Source organism: Pecten maximus, chromosome 17 (assembly GCF_902652985.1).
Source record: "Pecten maximus chromosome 17, xPecMax1.1, whole genome shotgun sequence".
NCBI classification, from domain to species: domain Eukaryota; kingdom Metazoa; phylum Mollusca; class Bivalvia; order Pectinida; family Pectinidae; genus Pecten; species Pecten maximus.
In genome coordinates this window covers 1,396,164-1,412,465 of record NC_047031.1, presented here as the reverse complement: position 1 = coordinate 1,412,465, position 16,302 = coordinate 1,396,164, and positions in this window count along the sequence as shown.

Below are 16,302 nucleotides of genomic sequence, written 5' to 3'. Positions count from 1 at the left end.
TAGAAAACGATAATAAATGCAGATATGATAATTAGTTTTACTTTGGGGCAAAATCACAGAAGATAATACTCATTGTCACGTATTAAAATCAATGTCTAACTCTATCGTAGAAATACAAGAGCAGTAGTAGGGACTATACTTATTTGTCAAATGTCACTCCATCCTGAGTGTGTAGGAAAAGTTCTGAACTGATAACACATATTTGTTTTAAACTTAAATTTAAGATGAAAACCCGTTACTTTTATTATCAGCGTTGATCAATTTCAACATTGGGCAGCAGAAGGTATTCTAATTTCCGTTGTTTACCTGTAGTGTATTTACTGGAATGTGGTCATACGGATAACAGAGTGATGTCCCTTGGTTTTTCCAGTGATTAGTAGAAAATACCATTATAGAGGATAAAAGTTATACATGTTTAATGTTTGTATGGCTTACAAAATTATAATATCTTCAATAATCATACAAACTTTAAAGTTAAAAGGTACATGAATTATACGGTGATAATTTCAATAAGATAAATCAGAAATTTAAATTAATACAAAACATTATAACGTACACATACAAGATCTGAATAATGATAGTGACAACCCGCTATTTGTTTTATCGAATCAGCTTTGTTAAGTGTATAAGTCCTACTGAAATATTTTCATATCTACATATATTACAGTATTATGCTTGAATATCATTTGATTCCGTCAGAAATCTTCTTAAAAACAAGGACACCATCGATATGTAATACCGTAAATCCTGATAAAACAGAGACCTATATACTATATAGGTCTCTGTGATAAAACCATCTACATTTTATATCAGGAAACCGTTTGATTTGTTGATCAACGTTCTTTGTGGTTATTGGTAAACTCTGCTGGTAGACGTAAGTCCCCGACCTTTGTCGTTACCCTGTATGCCACTTTATACACTTAGTAGAACGGTCAAAATTTTTTGACTTTAAAAAAGTACATTATGCCAACACTACCAAATTCATTATAAATGTTGTTAAATAAACAATAAAAATGTACATAATTATCGATTGAAAAACAAAAAATATCTGTTGTATATTTCGAAGCTTTTTTTTTTGTTTTCTTCTTCTTTTCATCTGAAGTGGTTAATATTTCGAAGAAAATCATCGCATGATAAGTTCATGTTGTGAAATGCATCTCGATACGAGCTACACCCCTACACGGGAAGTTTCAAATAAACTGGCCGGGAATTTTTCCCAAATTCTTATATTTTTGCTGCAGATTAAAACTGTCGGTTTCTTATTTTGTGTATTAATTCTTCGCAAGGGGGAAATAAAGATAGGTGATGATGATGATGATGATGATATCATTATCGATTGAAAAGAAGAAGAAGAAGAAGAAAAAAGTTGTATAATTTTATACAATTCCCGCGGTTACAAACTATTACCATCCTCTCAAAATCGATTTTTTTTTCTACTTTTTTTTACCTTTTAAATTTAAAGCACAAATGGATTACGCCGCGAAGATCACTTTTAGGGCGCTGCTAACAAGATGTATTAATATAGTTTCTGTGACATTTCATTTTGGTGAGAAGAAGTGTTCTTACTGATGAACACGCTGATAAGTATCATTCAAGTGATAGAAAGAACAGAACAATCATCTGTACTGAAGATGTCATTTAGTTAATTAACGAGGGATTTTTAAATTAGATTTGACGGGAACGAAGAGCAAAGGGCATGTAACTCTAACAGCTCTACGGGTAATTGTGTCAGAGCATGTTTATCGCCTTTTATCCACGACAGGTGCAAGAGAAATATCGATTTTAGAAGGTCCCACACATGGAAAAAGTTATCGGTTATCTTAGTTGGCTATTAATAATTCTGCATGTCTCCCTCATATGGGGTAGTACATGTAATAACGTAAGGTACAAGAAAGATAACTCAAAATGTTTACCAGGTGTAATTGTTACACATGTGTGCGCATGTGAATGATGACACATTTACAGTATGTGTACTGTTAGAGCCAAACCACCTGGATTATGTGACCTTTTCATAGCCTCCCATGGAAGATCATTATGACAGGTTTGACTGTACACGTACTAACTGGTGTATATACATGTGCTTTGACTTTAATAGATAACATCATATCAAAATCAGTCGCAAATGTACACATACACAGTATATATAATATATATCATGAACAACACGTGATTTGTGATGTGGGCAGAACTTATTGCTTCATCCACGTCAGCTTTATCTATCGCCAACAAAATATAAATCATTTTATGAAAACAAATCATGCCCTGTATGTAAACGTGTTCACCTCTTCTACAAAGCAGGATCAACGCATATATATATTTCGTTTGTCACATTTGGAGACAAAAATATAAATTTGGAAATTTGAATAAATCTAATCAAGCTAACAATGCTTAGTTTTCAACTTATTGCGACTGGAGTTTTCACGTCTATTGCGTAACAATCACACTTCCATAAATCTAAGATCGGTGTTTTTTATGTTTATCTTACCTGGCGAAATCATGTACGAAACTGAGCCGTATATCAATGGAGCTCTATAGCATTTAAACCTTTATAGTTATGTGGTTTAGTTGAAAAGTATCATATTTTATTGCTTCTTAACATCAAGCAGGGGTTAGGAGGAAGTTATAGCGACTTATAGAAGACCTCGTATCCACAATTTAATTCAGAAATGTGACAGGAACACTGTTGCTGTGTTCTTATTTAATAAATGGATTCATTAATTACCATATTTAGAAATACAGTTAAAGCTGTCATTTGTGGCTTTCCAAGGGAGGAAATACAGATGTAACATTATACAGGTGATCTTATAATCCAGGTGGGAATACAGATGTAACATTATACAGGTGGTCTTATAATCCAGGTTTTGGAAACTATTATAGTAAATAACATTGGGAGGGAGAATACGGTCACATGATCATGAGAGAGGGTCGCTTATACCACCTAAGGCAGATTTGACTGTGCATGTTAGTACTTTTTTTAAAATTCTCAAATCAATTTTATTGCAGATAAAAAGCAAATAATGGATTGGACAAAAATTGTACAGCTTACTTACGTCCTTTCCGTTACAAGGGAACATATACAAATTTTGTCATGCAACTTGTATTATATCACGGGTATCAAGATAGAAGGGGGTGAGAAGGGGGTGGGGGTGGTGTGTGTGTGTGTGTGTGTGTGTGTGTGTGTGGTGTGTGTGTGTGTGTGTGGGGGGGGGGGGGGGGGGGGGGGGGACACCAACGAAAACAGAATATGGAATTTTGTAAGATGAAGACCGTGTATGTGGTTTATCTGGTCTTGTCGACGTAGGTAGACTGCTTGTCTAACACACATGTCCTTCTGCTTTCTAATGTTCGTCACATCCTGTGCTCAGTATCGTTCTCCATGTTCACTCGTAATCCATGTTTTACTTATCATGGAACATATAAAGAAGCAGGCATAACATGTAAACATTACATTAATGAATTAATTAATAATTACCATATATATATATATATATCATGAATATATATAAATCACCCAGTGTGGTGACGAATCCTATTTCTATTTTTACCAGATCGTTTGTGCAATAATACAAAAGAGAAAGTGAATTCGAAAAATTCAGATAATTTCCACTACGCGTTCATCAACTGATTTCTTGGTTAACATACGTCAACGTCTTCCGTTGGAGATATTTTGCTTGTTTTTTGACATAAAACATAACGTCACAACGACGTTATGTATCCTGTCGTACAAGAGTGACATAAAACATAACGTCACAACGACGTTATGTATCCTGTCGTACAAGAGGATGGTGCCATTGCTGAATCTGAAGGTAGTTTTTTTTGTCAAAACCCATCCTCTGGACATGTACTGTTGTATGACAAGATGCGATCATTGCTGAATGTCTTGGCACTTTGGTAAAGCCACATCTACTGGACGTGGCCTGTTGTATGAGAGGATGCGATCATTTCAACGCCTTCAAATGCTATAATCCAAAAATCTGCTGGTGAGTTTGCAGTGGAAACATTTTGAATGTTCGAACGAACGTTGTCTTCAAAATATAATATTTATACCAAATTCAAATGAGGGGTGTTCAGAATATATATTACGAATACAAGCAATGTTTGATAAAGGATGTAGACAGTTTCTCTGCGATAAGAAACGATAAATCTAAACCCAATACAACTAAAGAAATACTTCGATCGTATAAAAACTCTCCATGGGTTAGGAGTTAGTTGCTATTGACGTTGACTTTGACTGGTTAAAATTTAGATGTTGTCTGAGATTTCTGTCGTAGTCAAAATGGCACTGCAAACCGGTCCACATTGTACTACAGTAGGGGGCGGGGAGGTTGGTGGATGGTGGTGGGGTAGTGGTTCGGGCCGCGGTGGTGGTGTTAGTAATGGCGGGGTACCGTTACGGTCAATTATCTTATCACTTAAAAGTCGTTTATCAGTAATTCAGTTATCATATCCTGTGTGTCATCATGATCAAAGACAATCTGTAATTAAATATAAAATTAATTTAATTAGTCGTTATCTACGAAAATAAATTTGGAAAAGATAGAAATACTGATTTTTATAAAGATACATCTTACAGATCTAAAATTTGAGCAAAATGAACTCTGGCTTTGTTTTTATATATCATTTAAACATGGAATCATAAAATAGCAATACACAACTATGAAGCAATTATTTAAACATTGTATATTTAATTGCTTCTGGCTTTTTAAAAATTAGAATTATTGTTTAAAGGCAATTAATAGTTTCTCTTTTGTTTATCATAGGCATTTTTGAAGTTTAAGATTGAAACAGATGTAGCTTCAAACAGTATGTAAATAGACTTTAAACAACATAAGATATTAAAGAAATATATATGTAGAATCGTACCCACTTTATATAGCCCCGCAGTGTAAACCTTACCCAGGTACACAGTGTCATAAAAGACACAACACAATAGGTCGCCACACAAGGTATTTAAACAAGTGTATCAAAGGGCTATTGATTCTAAAGATCTGACATGAGTTATAACGATTAGACTAGATTCTGGTTGGACATAAATTTAGACAAATCAATGAACTAGCTTACTGAAATATTATTTTAGTATCAAACCTCATTTAAAATAGTTAGCAAAAATATAAACAAAATCTGAAAGCCTCTAAGTTATCATCTTTGTAAATGTTTTATAATAGGTTAAGTTTGGTTAATTATGAAATCAGATAAGTAAATATACCATTAAGCACACAATGCTTTATAAGATAGAAACTATTGTCTAATCTACCGAGGACAGTCCGGTACACCGGACATTGTTAGTGTGTTCTGTTACTCAACTGAGCGCTAAGTACCAGTTATATGAAGCTCACTGCACTTAAACATGGTCTATGTTTAAAGGAGCATAGGTGGTCATTTAAACTCTAAACGAAATCGAGTTAATTGTTTTTCGATATTTTTGCTTAAGTTTAGAAAAAAAGTTTCATATACTTATTGCATTACTTCCATGTAATTCAGTTAAAAATATATGCATTTTGCGCATATGACATATTATGACGTCATCATATCACAAGGATGCCATAACGGAGATTGATATAATCTCAGACTGGTGATGAATGGCGGCTAGCTAAGCTCTTTCACGGGGGTTCATATATCCCTGCCAACAGAACAGAACATTAATTGATTAATTTATTTCAAATACTTATAAAAAACGAATTCAAGTCAGAATAACATTATTCAATTCGTTCGCAAAAAAGATGAAAAAATAAAATAAAAAAATAATAATAAAAAAGGAAATAATAATAAAAAAAATAATAAAAAAATTAAATAAAACAATTGCGTTTGATTATAGGGGGACTTCGTCATACACAATGGTATGAAAGCTCAAAATGGCGTCACGTCTAAACAGCGTTATTGTCAGTCGTATTCGTGTTGTCTTTCCCTACTCTGAGACACTTCTCACTCTTCCCACCAACAACGTACAGTATTCGAGAAATATGGTTCTGTAGCATGACCTTCATGTCATTTGACCTTCAGAATGACATAGAAGTGCTAAGTATGACGTAGAAGTGCGCATGTGTAGAATAGTCACAAACTAGTTATGATTGGTTGATATGGATTTCCCTTTCAAAAAAGACAACTGTTTGTATCACAACAGCGCCTTTTTATAGCATATCACGTAGGTATATTATTGCTCTTGAATACATTAGAAACTTATGTAAGATCAAAAATTAGTTTGAGCCCTAAATTGCTGCTGGGAAAGTCAGGGGAAATGTGCGTTGCAACCTTTGATCAAGAACAAGGGAATGGGACCAGGGGTTTCGGAATGGGAATCGTCTTCTGTTCCATCAACGCCAAAAAAAAGTCTCACAATGAAAAATAAACAACAAAAAAAACAAAGCAAAAAAACTACGGGTCAAAATAAGATATAAAATCTTAAGTCCAACGCTGATTGAAATAGTGGTCAGTTATTAAAACCGGTATCAGCAAACACGAATTCTACCATTTTACTGTGACCGACTTTATAAACTAGCATATGGCCTCCAAAAATTAGAAAAAAATCGACTATTCCTTTAAGCAGTTAATTAGCACTCGGATAATTTTTCCGCTATCATGTAATCCAAGTAGTGCTGGATTTAAATTTACATATTTCATTTAAAAGATAGTAAAAAACGTGATAACATATCTAAATAAAACATAATATAAATGTTAGTCAGCGGCAGTTCTCCGGAACAGGCGGTCATGACATTCTGAGCTCAGCGAACAGATATCATTGCCTATTGCGTAACCCGAATGCACTTCATCTATAGGGGCACCGTTAACTAACTAAATATCGGCGGATGTTAATCGTAAACTGGATGGTGATTGCTGATATCCATTGATGCATTTGTGTGTTGGACAAATATTGCGGTTAGTGATTGTTGATGTTAAGACCTATCGAATTTATGGGATATCATTTTCAATCTAGAGAGGACATCAAGTGGAAAGTCATTTATAAATGGGACAACTGATGTTCCTCACATTGACTTTACTTCCTCGGGAATGTGACTTAAATTGGAATTAATCTCATCCTGGAGAAAGTCTACACATCACTGAGAGTTGGCCGAGACGAATCTTTGATATTGATATTGTGTGAGATAAATCTGGGCACAAAAGTGGACAAAGACAATAGCGCTGTTAAAACAAACAATGGAAATGTGGTTATGCAGATTTAACGAAACTCAAAAACCAGTACATGAAGTTTACATAAAATAACGTCATGTGTTTCCTTGCAGTTGTTTTTAGAAATGTGCAAATTTTCACCATTTCAGCAAATGTATGAAAAGATGACGAAAATGGTGCAAAGCAAATGATTTACAATATATTTCCGGATTCGACAAAAACTGTTTTGTGAATTAGACGGACGTGCGTCTGTATATTTAGGATATCGATACTCTGTGGGATAAATCTGGGACATAAGTGGTATAAGATGTACAATAGGTAGATAACAAGGTACTCATACATCATCACGTGAAGATATTCTTAAGATACTCATACGACATCACGTGAAAATATTCTAAAGGAACTCATACGACATCACGTGAAAATATTCTAAAGGAACTCATACGACATCACGTGAAAATATTCTAAAGGAACTCATACGGCATCACGTGAAGATATTCTAAAGGAACTCATACGGCATAACGTGAAGATATTCTAAAGGAATTCATACGGCATCACGTGAAGATATTCTAAAGGAACTCATACGGCATCTCGTGAAGATATTCTAAAGGAATTCATACAACATCACGTGAAGATATTCTAAAGGAACTGATACAGCATCAAGTGAAGATATTCTAAAGGAACTGATTCAGCATCACTGAAGATATTCTAAGATATCAAAGTAAGAAACAAGTGTTAATTTTAGATGGACACTTCATTAAGATTTGTGTAAACATTCACTATTTCATCAATTTGAAAATATTCTAAGGAAGATATAAATATACTAACGAAAAGAAGAAGGATTGATGTATATAGCAAATTACCTTAAATAGTTATATTTTCGACTTCTTCGTTGGAGGATTTGTGAACTAGAAGTTCGTCTGTTATATTAACATAACAGCACAGTGTATTAGACAATGGTTTCCGGGGCTGTGGCTGTGTCGGGAGGAGGATTCGGGGGCGAGAGTGTCCCAGGGGACGAGGCAACATTCGTTAATAATTGTCTCAACTTTCTGATTGTCCTTTTTATGGCAATTGTGGTTACGTCAATGACATTCGAAGTCCTTAAAATGCATAGAATGATAGTCGAAAATTCTAATGGGACTTGAGGTTAAATGGATATATTTAATGGAACATAAAGTTTAATGGATTTGTCTACAACTGGAAGCCTTTAATGAGTATTTCTTGGGAGGAAGGCAACTCTAAAAGGCCATGATAATTGATTTTCTTGTTTGACTAGGAACATGTTTAAAAAAGCATTTCTGAGAGGAGACGATTTAAATACAACTTTAACATAAATGTTTAATGGTAGAAATTTGTAAGTGTCACATCCTAGAAAGTGAGGTAATACATTATGAAAATGTAACTGTTACTTATAATACAATCAAACTTCGTTGTCTCGAACATGGATAACTCGAAGATATTGCTTAATTCAAAATAAAAAATAGTTACGACATACAAAATCGGTTACCTCGAATTCTCAGAAAATCTCGAAGTTTTCTTTTTGACACAGCGTGATAATGAGGTGTGGCTGTGTACACCAGTCCTTTTTATGCTTCAAGTGTTAATGAAATTTAAATGAAATGAGTATCATTTAAGGGTTGATATGTGGTTTGGGAAAAGAGTTACTAGGAAGCAAGCCATTGTTGTTTTCATTTGATCAAATTACTTGTTGTCAGACATGTAACATCTTCAAATGTGAAATTTGTTATAGATTATGTAAATACGAAATAGAATAGAGAAAACAACGAAAATAAAATTGATGGATTGTTCTCTGTTCATGACTGAGTCCACGCAGTTAGTTTCGTGAAAATAAAACACAAACAAAAGAGTGATAGATCCTCCCGTCGTCAAATTGTGAGATACATCAGATTCGGAGGATTGATGACAGCTTTATTTTCTGTTTATCATATAGAAATGTTATTTGATGGTTTTTCCTAGCATCTTCGTTCGTTTCGTCTTTATCCCGAATTTCATGCAAATACCACGACCTTGTATTTCTTATTTTTAGTCCATGGTTGTCTTGCCTTGAGGTATATCAGTTAAAAAAAGTTATGAAAATAGAAGCGATAAGGAAATTTTTACTCAAAATCAATAACATTAATGCAAAACTATGAACAAATATAGATTAACTTGGATACCATTGAAAAGTCACACAGGATGTTGGACCAGGTGCTATGGGATCATAAGCGTCTTCTGCTTCTTCCACAACACCATGGCGAATCAGTATATAAAATATTTCCTAGTGAGATCATGGTGTAGAAAACATGAAATACAGCTCCTATGTCAAAGTTTAAACCGATATTTCAGTATATACAGAACACACACGTATAAAGCAAGTAACATGACACCTTGTTTGGTACACATTATAAAAAATCAATGGCCAAAAACTGAATACCATGTCTATAAACAATACCGTCACAATGGCTGAACAACAATTAACCACCTGGACACACTGTATACATGGTTCTATTGCTCAAATGTACAATTTGAATTTGGGTTGTGCTCCGGATCTACCTATGTTTTACACACAGATTTTTCTTTTGTGATTCAAATTGGTCAAGTTTAGATTAAAGACATTTAAGTTCTCATATCCCTGAACACAATGAAGAACCACGTTTTAAATGGACTTATTCAGACTTTAACGTTATATATATATTGCTTTACGCTACCTACCATTTATAAGTTAACTATAAATTACTGATGTGGGTCTTTGCTTGGTTTTTATATATCAAAACAATAATTCAGTTATATCAAATATTTCTTTCAAAAAATCCCAAAAATATAAAGGTGTACAAGAAATATGATATACAGTTTGGAGCAAACTTAATTTGGTATCTAGTGTACTCTGTAGTGAGCATGTAGTGAAAAAGTGGGTGCTCTAGACTAAACACTGCAGTGAAATCTAGTGCAATACGGCGTTATTCCAAGTGCACCAGGCTGTTAACTACAGTGTACGAGCTGGGTGTTAACTGCAGTGTACGAGCTGGGTGTTAACTACAGTGTACGAGCTGGGTGTTAACTACAGTGTACGAGCTGGGTGTTAACTACAGTGTACGAGCTGGGTGTTGACTATAGTGTACGAGCTGGGTGTTAACTACAGTGTACGAGGTGGGTGTTAACTACAGTGTACGAGGTGGGTGTTAACTACAGTGTACGAGCTGGGTGTTAACTACAGTGTACGAGCTGGGTGTTAACTACAGTGTACGAGCTGGGTGTTAACTACAGTGTACGAGCTGGGTGTTAACTACAGTGTACGAGCTGGGTGTTAACTACAGTGTACGAGCTGGGTGTTAACTGCAGTGTACGAGCTGGGTGTTAACTGCAGTGTACGAGCTGGGTGTTAACTGCAGTGTACGAGCTGGGTGTTAACTACAGTGTACGAGCTGGGTGTTAACTACAGTGTACGAGCTGGGTGTTAACTACAGTGTACGAGCTGGGTGTTAACTACAGTGTACGAGCTGGGTGTTAACTACAGTGTACGAGCTGGGTGTTAACTACAGTGTACGAGCTGGGTGTTAACTACAGTGTACGAGCTGGGTGTTAACTACATTGTACGAGCTGGGTGTTAACTACAGTGTACGAGCTTGGTGTTAACTACAGTGTACGAGCTGGGTGTTAACTACAGTGTACGAGCTGGGTGTTAACTACAGTGTACGAGCTGGGTGTTAACTACAGTGTACGAGCTGGGTGTTAACTACAGTGTACGAGCTGGGTGTTAACTACAGTGTACGAGCTGGGTGTTAACTACAGTGTACGCACCAGGGTGTTAAGTACAGTGTACGAGCTGGGTGTTAACTGCAGTGTACGAGCTGGGTGTTAACTACAGTGTACGAGCTGGGTGTTGACTACAGTGTACGAGCTGGGTGTTGACTACAGTGTACGAGCTGGGTGTTAACTACAGTGTACGAGCTGGGTGTTAACTACAGTGTACGAGCTGGGTGTTAACTACAGTGTACGAGCTGGGTGTTAACTACAGTGTACGAGCTGGGTGTTAACTACAGTGTACGAGCTGGGTGTTAACTACAGTGTACGAGCTGGGTGTTAACTACAGAGTACGAGCTGGGTGTTAACTACAGTGTACGAGCTGGGTGTTAACTACAGTGTACGAGCTGGGTGTTAACTACAGTGTACGAGCTGGGTGTTAACTACAGTGTACGAGCTGGGTGTAAACTACAGTGTACGAGCTGGGTGTTAACTACAGTGTACGAGCTGGGTGTTAACTACAGTGTACGAGATGGGTGTTAACTACAGTGTACGAGCTGGGTGTTAACTACAGTGTACGAGCTGGGTGTTAACTACAGTGTACGAGCTGGGTGTTAACTACAGTGTACGAGCTGGGTGTTAACTACAGTGTACGAGCTGGGTGTTAACTACAGTGTACGAGCTGGGTGTTAACTACAGTGTACGAGCTGGGTGTTAACTACAGTGTACGAGCTGGGTGTTAACTACAGTGTACGAGCTGGGTGTTAACTACAGTGTACGAGCTGGGTGTTAACTACAGTGTACGAGATGGGTGTTAACTGCAGTGTACGAGCTGGGTGTTAACTACAGTGTACGAGCTGGGTGTTAACTACAGTGTACGAGCTGGGTGTTAACTACAGTGTACGAGCCGAGTTCACCTTTCTTGCGCTCTTTACTACAATAGACTACTGAGTTTTGTTTGCTCCAAACTATACTGATACTGAAAAGTAATAAAGAAGATCAACATTTAAACAAAGTCGTAGCTCCAAATAAAAATCGACCAAATGTAAGCAAGATATATATATAAATATATATATATTTGGGGTTGACAACCTTGGGAATCACCTTGATATATAATGGGATATGTAATTATATAATGTTTCGTCATATGATTAATTAAGGTTTTTGGGTTTGATCATTCCTCCTTTGCGATCAGTAAAGTTATTTTTAGCAAATCAAAAGGCATTGACGTCACGTTTGATAGAGCTGATATGTACACTTCTAATAGGGTCAACCTTTGTTTCTCAGTAACACAAAGGACGGGTGGTTGTTCTGTTCTAAAACACATTAACTATGTCGACTACAGTTTAGCTTATATTAAAAGTTTTAATCATTAATAATGATAAAAATGTACTCAGTAAAATACAGATTTCTTATTGCCATTTCCACCTGTTTAGGCTTTTTTATGTGGAACATTTTAAAAACTTGTGGCAATTTTATCAATTATTCGTGTCTATATTATAGATTTGTTATCAACTACACTTTAACTATATAACTTTTGGAGGAGCGGAAACAGAATCAATCTGCCATTTCATTGTATACTGTGTATATGTTTTCCTGAAGATGATATTCCGTAGTTGTCCCGGTCGGACATTGTTCGTTGGGATAAAATCTTGCGCAATCCTGCCTTGTAAACATTTTTTCGTAAACACTGATATACGTTTTGATAAATAATCGTTTTTTATTGCCGACTGCGAACATAGTGACACCCCCCCCCCCCCCCCCCCCCCTCCTCCCCTCGGGAATATTACCAAATATGCAGTAATTAGAATCGACTACTTCTATGAACTCCAATAAAATTCAGATAACAAGACTGGTTATGGTTTGTTTACGGCCTCTGTTTAGTAAACATCTTTGGAAAGTATACATATTACCGAATTGGTTTCCGGCTAGAAATCAGAATATACTGAAGTATGTACCTCATACCGTTATTTCATAACTTTAGAAAATATTGATATTTATTTGTTTTTTCGAATTAATTTCTGTACTTTAGAGATGAATATGTCTCGATTCCTGAGCTATCGCCAAAAAAAAACAACAAAAACAAAACAAAACAAAAAACCAAAAAAAACTTAAAAAATAATTAAAACAGAAAAAAAATTTCTGAAGAGCAAATGAAACGAGATCAGCTTTATTAGCTTGGCGCTACGTCTGATCAATATCTGGATGAAATCCTCATGTATTATTTTGCTTTTCAATATTTTTTTTTATTTGATGATGTCTATTTCCTAAACGTTTAAAAGGCTATTTTAGTGCTAATTGCTACAAGCAAAAAAAGGTTTTAATATTTTCTTAACACGCGATTTAGTTGATAAATCTTTAGGTCCGAATAGGACTGATGCATCTAAAACCAGTTGCACATACAGATTTTATAATCCAAAATAATTCCATACAGAAACAAACAAAATAGAATTAATACTTTTGTTTTTAAAAAGTACGAAATAAAGTTTTAGATCTTATTTTCAAAATTTACTTCGTAAAGCTAACAAATGTACCTAAACTAAAATTCCTTTGGAATCAAGATTTTAATGTTAGTACGTCACCAGAGGTAATTAGCATTGGAACAAGAGAACAAAGGCTTCCAACTTCATTAAGATCGTGATAACTGTTTGAAGTCAGTGTACAGTTACCCAGCGGCTCGTTTAGATAAAAAAAACCCATATCAATTTATTTAAAAGAAATGCTAAAATAAAGCCCTATTACGAAAAAAAGATAAGGATTTATATATCACGTTTTTTTTTATTCTAATCACATAGTATTTTGTTCGTAATCTGAATATATATTCGGTTTATACGATTACGTTAGTACAGGGATTTTTGTCTGAGTGATCTAGCTAAGTCGGAATGGTTAACTTAAAATATTTTCTTATATTTCAGTTTTATATCATAAATCATTTACTTTTTATACTTATATCTATACTGATATCTCTATTGATAGCGATTGAATGCTGGTGCATAATTACTTTTTGTTATATTAAATGTTTAAGAAAATAATCAAGTTTTAAAATTAAACTTATAATATACAAGCTAACCAATCATTTTGAAATAATCAATGTTTCTAAAGAAATACATCAATGGATCACAGCCTTAAAAGATTTGTTTCGAATTGAAATAAAACATTTGTCATGTAATAAAGTTAAACAAGCTTTGAAGTTGTTTCGATGTAACTACTGAAACACTTTAATTCTGCGAGGAATACAAGAAAGTTATATAAGAACGAGTCGGTACGATAACAACCGGTTGTGACTTTACGGATATGATATTCTACAGAGAGGAATACACTCGACTTGTGGAAAAGATATAATAGAAATAGTGCATTGTTGAGGATTATGATATACGCTTAAGACATTTACCTGTAAAACGGCGAAAGCTGAATGGCTATTAAATGCATATAAACAAGCATACAAAGGATTATAATTTACGCTGAAGAACTTTCCTGAAAAACTACGAAAGCTGAATGGCTATTAAATGCATCTAGACAAGCATACAAAGGATCACCATATACGCTGAAGTAATTTTCCTGCAAAGCGACGAAAGCTGAATGGCTATTAAATGCATACAATCTAGCATACAAAGGAGTAAATGAACAATTGCGGAATCTTACTATACAATCGCATACATAAATTGGATTGTGACAGGTGGACTAAACAATGGTTTCGGGGGCGGTTGCAGTGTCTGGGGGTGATTTCGGAGGAAATCAGCCTGGAGATGAGGCTGTCTTCATGAATAACTGTTTAAACTTTTTAGTATTTTTATTTGTGGCGATATTTGTGGTTGCACTGACGTTTGAGGTTTTAAGAATGAAAAATATGGCTGACGAGGAGGATCTTCTCAACAACACAGGCAGTTGACTATATCCTTTCTTCTTTCTAATATGAAAATTGAGCCCCATACTGCAGGTTTGTGTTAGCAAAGAGAAAATATAGTATTCAGATGTATTTGAAAGCATAACTGGACAAAAATAGTAAAAAAGCTAGAATATTAAAAAAAAGATTGCTGTTATGTTTTATTTTTTATTTTTTAAACTGCCCAATTTCTACTTGTGAGATTTGTCTTTGGCATTGGGTCATGAAATAGTTTATACAAGTTCATTTTGCATATTCCTTTTTTTGTTTTCATTATTACAAAGTCGAAACCAGAATGGATAAATAAATGAACAAAATAGATAAATAGATTTTTTAAAAAAATCAACATTTAAAAATATTTTTCTATGATAAATAGATAAATTTAAGAATACTGATGCTTAAAATGAGGTTTTGAGATTGTAATTAAATCCCTAGCATCATTACAGAACCACTGAACTTTGACCTGTATGATGTCATTAAGTATTCATGTAATGATGTCTTAGTCATAGAATGAAAAACTGTTTATTTACTTTTTCTAAACCCCATAATTCATTTCTCCGTTTATGTTTTTATTTACATTTTAAGCTCTTTTCCCTGACGTCCTTTCTATGGCTTCATACTTTTATGCCCAAAGCAATCCCTGGTGATTTCTAGAATTAGATGTAAAATACCGTTTTGTACTGTTCGATGATTCCATTGATATTTCTGATATTGATGACTTTGGAGTCTCTCTCTGTCGAGATGTTTTTACTGTAATCATTTCCCCTATTGACAATGATTAATCATCTGTCAATTTCTCGACGTGATTTTAGTTTTATCTCATTTCCTGTCCGTTAGCTATTGATATTCGATTTACTACAAAAACAGTACATTTCAGATGTCTAAAATGCGTTATACACACTTGCCTCTCATTGATGTATACATGTGTTTGAAAGAACATCTTGAAATCAGAAGATTTGGTGAAGTTTTAGATCAATGATAGTTTCGCATCTTTTTCCTGAATGTGTTTTGATTGATATACCCCCAGTCATACTTGTAAGCCTGTCATTTCCCTTTATGATATTGATATATCACTTGTCGATGCGATGCTATGACATGGCATGGTATTCTCTGTACACAATGTGGAATAATAGTTTTTAAGTTTGCGCTGTTAATGTTCTACTATGATGCCACATATTATTTTATCAAACTGTCATTGTTTGTTTCAAAATGTCGAATACTATGGCTTTGAAGGAAACACTCTGACTATACACAAACAAATGTATGCGAGTTTGAAATCCGATCGGTGACAGTCGAATTTCATTAAAGCTGACTCTAAAAGTTAGAATTTCATGAGATGCTCTCCTATAAAAATCTTCCGGAATTGTGTCTGGCCTTTCCAAGCAAGATATTACTTAAAATACATTCACTTGCATACCAGATGGAGTAAATGATGAAAATTTTTAAGTTGTACTGTCAGCTTAAACGGTATATGTTGTTCTCTTTGTGTATTTCGTCACTGCACACTGCATCACGTGCTGGAGAAGATAGATTTCGTAGTGATGACAAAA